The sequence below is a fragment of the Oreochromis aureus genome, linkage group 18 (genome assembly GCF_013358895.1).
Source record: "Oreochromis aureus strain Israel breed Guangdong linkage group 18, ZZ_aureus, whole genome shotgun sequence".
In the NCBI taxonomy this organism is placed as follows: domain Eukaryota; kingdom Metazoa; phylum Chordata; class Actinopteri; order Cichliformes; family Cichlidae; genus Oreochromis; species Oreochromis aureus.
The window spans coordinates 5689313-5696682 of record NC_052959.1 but is presented as its reverse complement, the minus strand read 5'-3'; the positions used below and the strand labels follow the sequence as shown (position 1 = coordinate 5696682).

At 38.7% G+C, this 7370-nt stretch overlaps 2 long non-coding RNA genes across 3 annotated transcripts; both read right to left on the bottom strand.

The window, feature by feature from the left end:
* Window positions 1-609: 609 nt before the first annotated feature.
* Window positions 610-2688, bottom strand: LOC120434214. Of its 2 annotated transcripts, XR_005608996.1 has the most exons (4): window positions 2518-2688; window positions 1274-1348; window positions 988-1103; window positions 610-646 (listed from the first exon to the last, which is right to left on the bottom strand). It is a non-coding gene; the product is annotated as an uncharacterized LOC120434214 (long non-coding RNA). The 2 variants fall into 2 exon arrangements; XR_005608997.1 differs by lacking the exon at window positions 1274-1348.
* Window positions 2689-3180: 492 nt separating this feature from the next.
* LOC120434516 lies at window positions 3181-3870 on the bottom strand. The gene is made up of 4 exons (XR_005609139.1): window positions 3848-3870; window positions 3593-3768; window positions 3311-3382; window positions 3181-3227 (listed from the first exon to the last, which is right to left on the bottom strand). It is a non-coding gene; the product is annotated as an uncharacterized LOC120434516 (long non-coding RNA).
* Between the last annotated feature and the right edge of the window lie 3500 nt (window positions 3871-7370).

Below are 7370 nucleotides of genomic sequence, written 5' to 3'. Positions count from 1 at the left end.
ATACATACCTCCAGTTGCGCAGAATTTTCCTGTCATAAACACCTTCATTCCCCATGGGGTCTATGAGCAGTATTTTCTGTGCAGAAATGTTGACAATCGAAAGAAAAAGTTAATAAATTAAAAATTACAATAGTTTTTGCCACTGAAAACCTATTTAAGAATAACACTTTGAGCAAGAAACTGCTTCCCAACAAATTATGCAAATTAATAACTAAATAAACACATACCACAAGAATCCAGTGTGTACCAAAGTTCACAGGGCACAGCCACATGTCTTCAACTGGGAACTTCATCTGTGGGATTGGAAGTGCAGAGTAATTTCGATTTACTTAGGTACCTTATGCCTCAGGGTGTTTTCAAATATAGTCTTGTTTAAAGGAACCGAACTCTGTCCTCAGAAATAGAAATGACTCAACTTTTGGAACACTTCTGAACTTTCAACTTACCTTGGTGAGGCATCTGAACTGCCCAGAAAACAACGAGCTTGCAACTACTGAACAGAGCAGGTGTACAGCATTCTGTATAAGTATACAAAATGTTACAGAACAGTAAATACATTTTTTTGTATTTCAAAATAACTGGGCAAAGGACATTTCTTACTTACCTTTAGTCTCTCAATAACACGGTGCAGGTATGCATCAATGACCTGTTTTGAAAAGTTAGAGTTTATACACCAGCAGCAACAATTTTTGAAATAACTGCTTGAGTGCTGTACACAAAAACTTGGAAAGAAATATAATTGCTGATAAAGGTTCTTTCTGCATATACTGGAACTGGGTATTATGATGTCACAGATGTCACAACATCTGTGTTGTGGTTGATAACAATCTTTTCTATGGAAGTGAATGGGTGAAACCTTATCAGAGTTTTGCTATATAAACCCCCCCAACTACCCGCACAGTTTAAACTATTAATGGTGTCTGCACTGCAAATGCTTCAGAAGGAGAGCACTTCAAAATCAGAGTCAATAATGATAAGTTATCTTACCTCATCAGAAAGCCACCGTGACCCCTGCAGTGTTCGAAAAGAGGAATCAAATAACTTGTATGGTCCAACAACTGATTCCAAGCGCCCAGTATCCTTTGCAGCCCATAGCCTCTTTACTGAAAGAAAAATATGATAAGTTAGCTCAGGCATGCATGAGATTTTTAGTGGAAAAGCTGGGTAAAGGCCAACGGGCCACAACAGGAAAAAAAGTCAACACAATAAACATGCATTTTCACGCAGAGAAATAGGAAAGGTACAGCGGTGGGCAAAAGAGAAAATTACTGACAGGCAGATCCATTTCCAGACTTCCACAAGCTCAGTGCATGTTGCATGTTTCTTTACATCCAATATGAGTTGAAGACTGCAAAATGCAAACAAAGTTATGCAATGGTCAATCAAGTTGCAACGCCAAACTGGCAACAAATGACCAACGGGTCAAAAAGAGTTGTTCACTATGCCACCTTCACTTTCTAAGCTTTGTTTCCGGGAGGGAAGTTCTTGTTCACGCGTTTCTGGTCCTGGAACAGAAATAAACTCCTTGTGGGAGCAACAACTTTTGTCAGCCGTTTTGGGTGCATAATGAATAATAGAGGGTCTGGTATCCTCTGGACTTTGCTGGCACTGAGGGTCAGCAGGAGGATGGCAGGGGGGCATCTTCAGGTCTGTGCTGCTGTTCACTGTCTGACTGTGAGTTGGGTATTTTCATTGTCACTGATATTTACATGGTGGCTTCTTCTGTACGGCTTGATATGGTCAATGCTGTAGTGATTTTTTAAAGTTGCTCCTTCCGTGTTTTTTAATCTCACACATTTGCCAGTGATGTCTTGAATGGTGTAGGGTCCTGAAAAATCTGGATCAAACCTTCCTCCCTTCCTTCCACGTTTCCTCATGTTCAAGAGAAGAACTTCATCTCCAACGCTGTACACAAGGTTTCTGTACTTCTTCTGGACTCGTCTGGCATAGGCTTCCTTTTGTAAGTCTTGGGACTTTGCCATATTTTCCTCGACAGTTTTTTTAACTTGCTCTTGTGCGTCTCTTGTAGAAGATACAAAGTCACCGTAACTCGACTCCTCAGGGAGAATGATGGAGGACAACTAAAATTTTCACATTTTAAATTACAATTAAAATCATAAAGACAAATAATGCATGTGAAACATGAACTGAAAATTCTAGCTATAATAACTCATGTTTAAAAGTAAATATACTATTATAAAGCTTTGAGCACAGAAAGCCACAAAGATAGACTCATATCATTTTTTGTATAGTCACTTTTTCCTCTTGATACACTTCCATAGGTGAACACATTATACTTAAAGGTCTCCTCAACATTTATTACTTTACATAAAGAAACAAACATAAAGAAGTAACTAGTCACTTACTTTATCTTTTAAATGTATCTTGCATATAGAAGTTAAGCAGAGAAGATTAAAGCTGCAGCCAATATCAATATGCACAATTTCAATTAAGATGACATTTAATTTATGCATTATCATAGTTGTTGCATAAATAAAATTCCTTAATAACACTTACTGGGACTTCGACAGGAACTTCAGAAGGATACGTAGCTTCTCTCCCATACATTAAACGGAATGGTGTGTATTTGGTTGTGGTGTGGACCTTGGACCTCAAAGAAAACAGTGTAGCATCCAGATACACATCCCAGTCATTCTGTTGACTGTTGACTAATTTTCTCAGGGCTCTACATGTGGACATAAAAAACCACAATAGTGACAGTGTCTTAAAAGCAAATGAAATGTTACATACAAATAAAACATACCTTTTATGTTGTCATTTGTCTTTTCGTCGAGGCCATTTGTCTGAGGGTGATACGCTGCTGTGACACTTCTATCTATTTTCATTAAGCTGCAAAGTCTTGAGTTGAGCTTCAAAGAAAAAAGAAAATTGTTTTTAAAACAATCACACAAAACCTTTGGCCTGGCAGCTACTTGGCACACTGTGGCCAAGTATTTACCTAAAGAGGTATGGAAAAGTAAACTTAACACTTACCTCGTTAACAAATTCCCTTCCTTGGTCGGATAAAATTCGTTTTGGACAGCCATGTCTATATATGATTGAGCACAACTGATGAGCTACCTCAGCAGCACTTTTGCTTTTTAATGGAAAAGCCTCAACCCATTTTGAAAAATAGTCTGTTGCAGTCATAATGTACTGGAAGCCACTAGACGTTTTGGAAGAGGTCCAGTTAGATCTATTCCGATTAGCTCCCAGACATGTGACACCTGTCAGTGATAAAAGAATCACATTAATATATAATGTACATGATAACATTACTATTTTCTACTAAAATGCTACTGATATTTACCTTTATACACTGCAGTGGTTGCACAGCAGCCAGTGGTTTTCCATTTTTTTGACACTGGTCACAAGCCAGGACCTTAAACATATTGAATGATCTTTATATTATCCAACAATCGCAATTAATTAAACAACAAAATTGCTAATGTTCTATAAAAATACTTGATCAAGTGGCGATACAGTGTTAATTACTGTACATCAATCTGGTACGGGTCTTCAGGATAACTATGCATTCTATTGGTGCACTATTAACATACTATATATAAATGACAACTTTAAAAATACATACCCAATTAACAATGTCAACCGACATTCCATACCAGTAAAATCTGGAACACATTGCAGTTCGAGTCTTAAGTACACCAGTGTGTCCACCGATGGGACTTGAATGAAACTCCTGAAATAGTCCCATGGCTTCTTCTTTTGTTTTTATCACTCTCCTGTTTCCAAACAAGAGCACTCCGCCTATATTTAAAAATGTAAAATAATTATAACATGTATTTAACCAATAATTACATTTAGTTATTTACATTACAATACTGACCCTTCAGCCTGAATTTTGCGGCGATCTCCTAAGGGTTTGCCTCTGGGACTTATCGTATTCAGATGGGTAGGACCCAACAGACAGAAACATGAGCAGTTCCTTGTATTTGTTCTCCATAACTAAGGAGAAAATCGGACAATTTCAACATGGCTTCGGAATCCATACAGTAAATAAAACGACTACACAACGTTATCACGCAATTAACAAGTATGTGGTGCAAAAGTACTTTCTTCGACATAACAACGGAGCGTTTATCCAACATAACAATGGCGAGTGGTGTCCAGTAACTGCAGGAGGACTAAAATAAATTTTAAAAGCACCAACTAAACACTTGGAATATGACTTCGATTGAGCAGCTTAAGGTAAACAATTATCATCTGTAATAAAGAAGTAAAACTTTTAATACAAACCTTTTTTCGAAGCAACGAGATCGGCACAAGATCGGGGTAGGATGAAATAATAGGCGTGTACTATTTAAACCGGAAATATGGCCGTTTTGAATTGTGCGCATGCGCAGTAACAACAAGTAGGACAGCTTGATAGGTAGGACGTTTTGTCAGAACACCGGATCCGGCATCAAGCTGGCATTTCTGACTGACCAGTGTCATGGCAGGGTGTATGTCAACCAGATGTAGGCCAGGTCTGGCAATGATGGCACTATTTATGTTCCTATCTTCCTATTTTAGTTAGAAGACCCAAATGGCATGTTGCAATACTATACTGCTGTGGTAGCCAACGTTTCAAATGCAGGGTTGACAGGTTTGTGAGTGTACACTTTATCCAAAACCTAGTGAGGGTTAACTCATCCTTGCCAGTGGGTGGCTGTAGCTCAAGAGGTAGAGCAGGTCACCTACTGATCGGAAGGTTAGTGGTTCGATTCCTGCCTCCTCCAGTCTGCATGTGTATGGAAGTAGTCAGTGTAGAGAAAGTGTGTGATTGGGTGAATGTGGCATGTTGTATAGAAACTTGAGTAATCTGGGAGACTAGAAAAGTGCTATATAAAAATCATTCCAGAGTTTCGTCATGTTACTTTTGCACTATTATGTTCTGGCACATGTTGTTATTACATGGCTTGATTAAGGTACACATTAGGCTGACATCTGGGGCCAGAGCTGAAACTGTTCTGGGCCAGCACAGGACCACCAGTGTGTCTGCAACTGGCCCATGTGTGGGCCACCTCTGGCAAACCACATCTGGGCCACCAAAGGGCCGTCATTCTTTGCGGTATGTGGGCCATGTGTAAGCACATTCTGTGGGCCAGATCCGAGCCATACTAATTTTGCTATGTGGGCAGATACACTTCAGCACTCATCTGTAAAGAGTGAATTTCTCTTTGAAATGCATCATATGATAATTGGCCTGGATGTGGGGAGTTTTGCAGGGTTTGGGTTGGGTTGACTGAACAAACTCTTTTTTTAAAAAAAAATATAATATACAAATAAACTGATTTGCATTTCATATAGCTGTTTATATGTCTTTTTTTTTTTTTAAATGTGTGTGTGTTACAGCATGCACTGTATGTGTAGATCATATTTGGACTATTTACCTTTTTCGCCAATGCAGTTATACTTTGTCTAACATTTTTTCACATGGGGAAGCTGCTAATGATAAGAGCTTATGGTGGTGCATATTTACAAGAAGAACGCAGTTTTGTTTTCAAATGACAGGGCCTCAACTTCATGTAGAAATTTTAATCTATTTATTCAAAAAGCTATAACAAAAAAGTATGATTATATCGTTGTCACCCTGGAGCAGATGTTACATTTGTTTAATGCAAGATTCTAAAAGAGACTTTTTAATGGACTTTGCTCTTCATATGTGCTGAGAGAAAACTGCTGACATGCCTAAAAGGCACTTTTAGTTGACAAAGATTTTAGTAGCAACACCTGTATAGCTAAATGCTCATTGTTGCGGCTATCAATTATCAGTAAAGTGTATTTGAACACTTACATAAACACATTCTGCTCTGTTCCAGCATCTTAAGATTCAGTCTCTCATAGCCAAAATAATGTCTTTGAGCAGCACCTTGATTAACTGATTGGCACCTTTTGCTGGCATGTGGGCTCAGTCAATAGGCTGATCCCTTAATTAACACTGTGTCTTTCAATCATGCTGCACCAGCACGTGTGGTTTACCATGAATATGCTTTCATTTAATTATTTCCATAACTTTGTTCAGCATTTTGTGGTTATGCCTCTGCAGAGATGCTTAAACGGAAAGTTTCTAGTCAAAATCAGTAAAGCTTAAGATGTTTTTAATCGGTCAAGTCGCAGTGCAGGGCTGACCAACGGATCAACTCAAGGTGATCACACTAGTCACTATTTGCAAAGGGTCACCAGATAGTCTGTGTACTCGTCTAATACTGTTAGTTCCAGAGTGGAGTGAGTGCGGTGAAAAATCATTCCCTTCCTAAAACTTAAATCTGTATTATGAGCATATCAGTACTACATAGTAATCCTTTATGGATTATATACATTATTTTATTTAAACTCCTAGAAATAGCATCATCATTGATTATATCATTACAGCATCTTTTCTTTTAAGTCTATTCGTTTAAAAATGTAATTAAAGTTTTATATAAAGGCTTTCATATAAATCAGTTTGGCTGTCTGTGAGTGTGGCGACACGGTGACTTTGTTTGACCCAAGTATGGTAATATAGGTCCAGGTTCTGGACTCTTTCCCTTCCACCAGTGAAACTTACATTAGACATCACGTAAGGAAAATAATACGTTTGTGTTATCCATCCCGTGGGTAGCATTAATTCTAAGGCAATAGTTGAAATAGTTGTTAAAACCTTTAGCCTTGATTCACAGCAGTTGACTGAGACACACTGGCTCTTATGAGCCAACCTATTAATATGGCTGGAAATTACTGTACTCTAAACAGTAAGGTTAGCACAGCAAGCGGTCATATTAATTGAGATAAGGTCACCTCTTTTTATGTTTTTCTTGTCTTGTTTTTCTCATGAAGTGATTCCCCTAACTAAAAGCAGTCCCTTTCATTTAAAGTCAAGCTTACATCTCAACAAACCTACAGCATTTCTCTAATGCAATGTCTCTAATGAGTGCTGAATTTATGCTTTGCTGCACAAAATTCATTTGCTGCTTTAACTCCAACACAAAATCTCCCACTTGGGTTTCCTTAGGTTCATGTAGATATCGCTTCATTTGGCACTAAACTTGCCACACCGTGGACTCACACAGAGTGTGCGTAGTCATGCATACAGTATATGTTTGTGTTTGTTTTTGGGGGGGGGGCAAGGAACATATGGAGCCACCGTCACTGAGTGTAGCGGTCCAGAACCTCCGGAAGCTATTGATCATCACAGCCCCTCCCTCCTCCACTGCAGCACACCGTTGTTTATGCTCACTCACACACACAGGGACACACTCTCATGAAATGATAGCTAGAGGCCCCTTTTTGAGTGTGTGACAGTGATTTGAGTGTGTGACAGTTAGATGATGAGAGGTATGGGCAGGTAGATGGGACGATGATGATGATGATTGGTGGAGATGATAAGA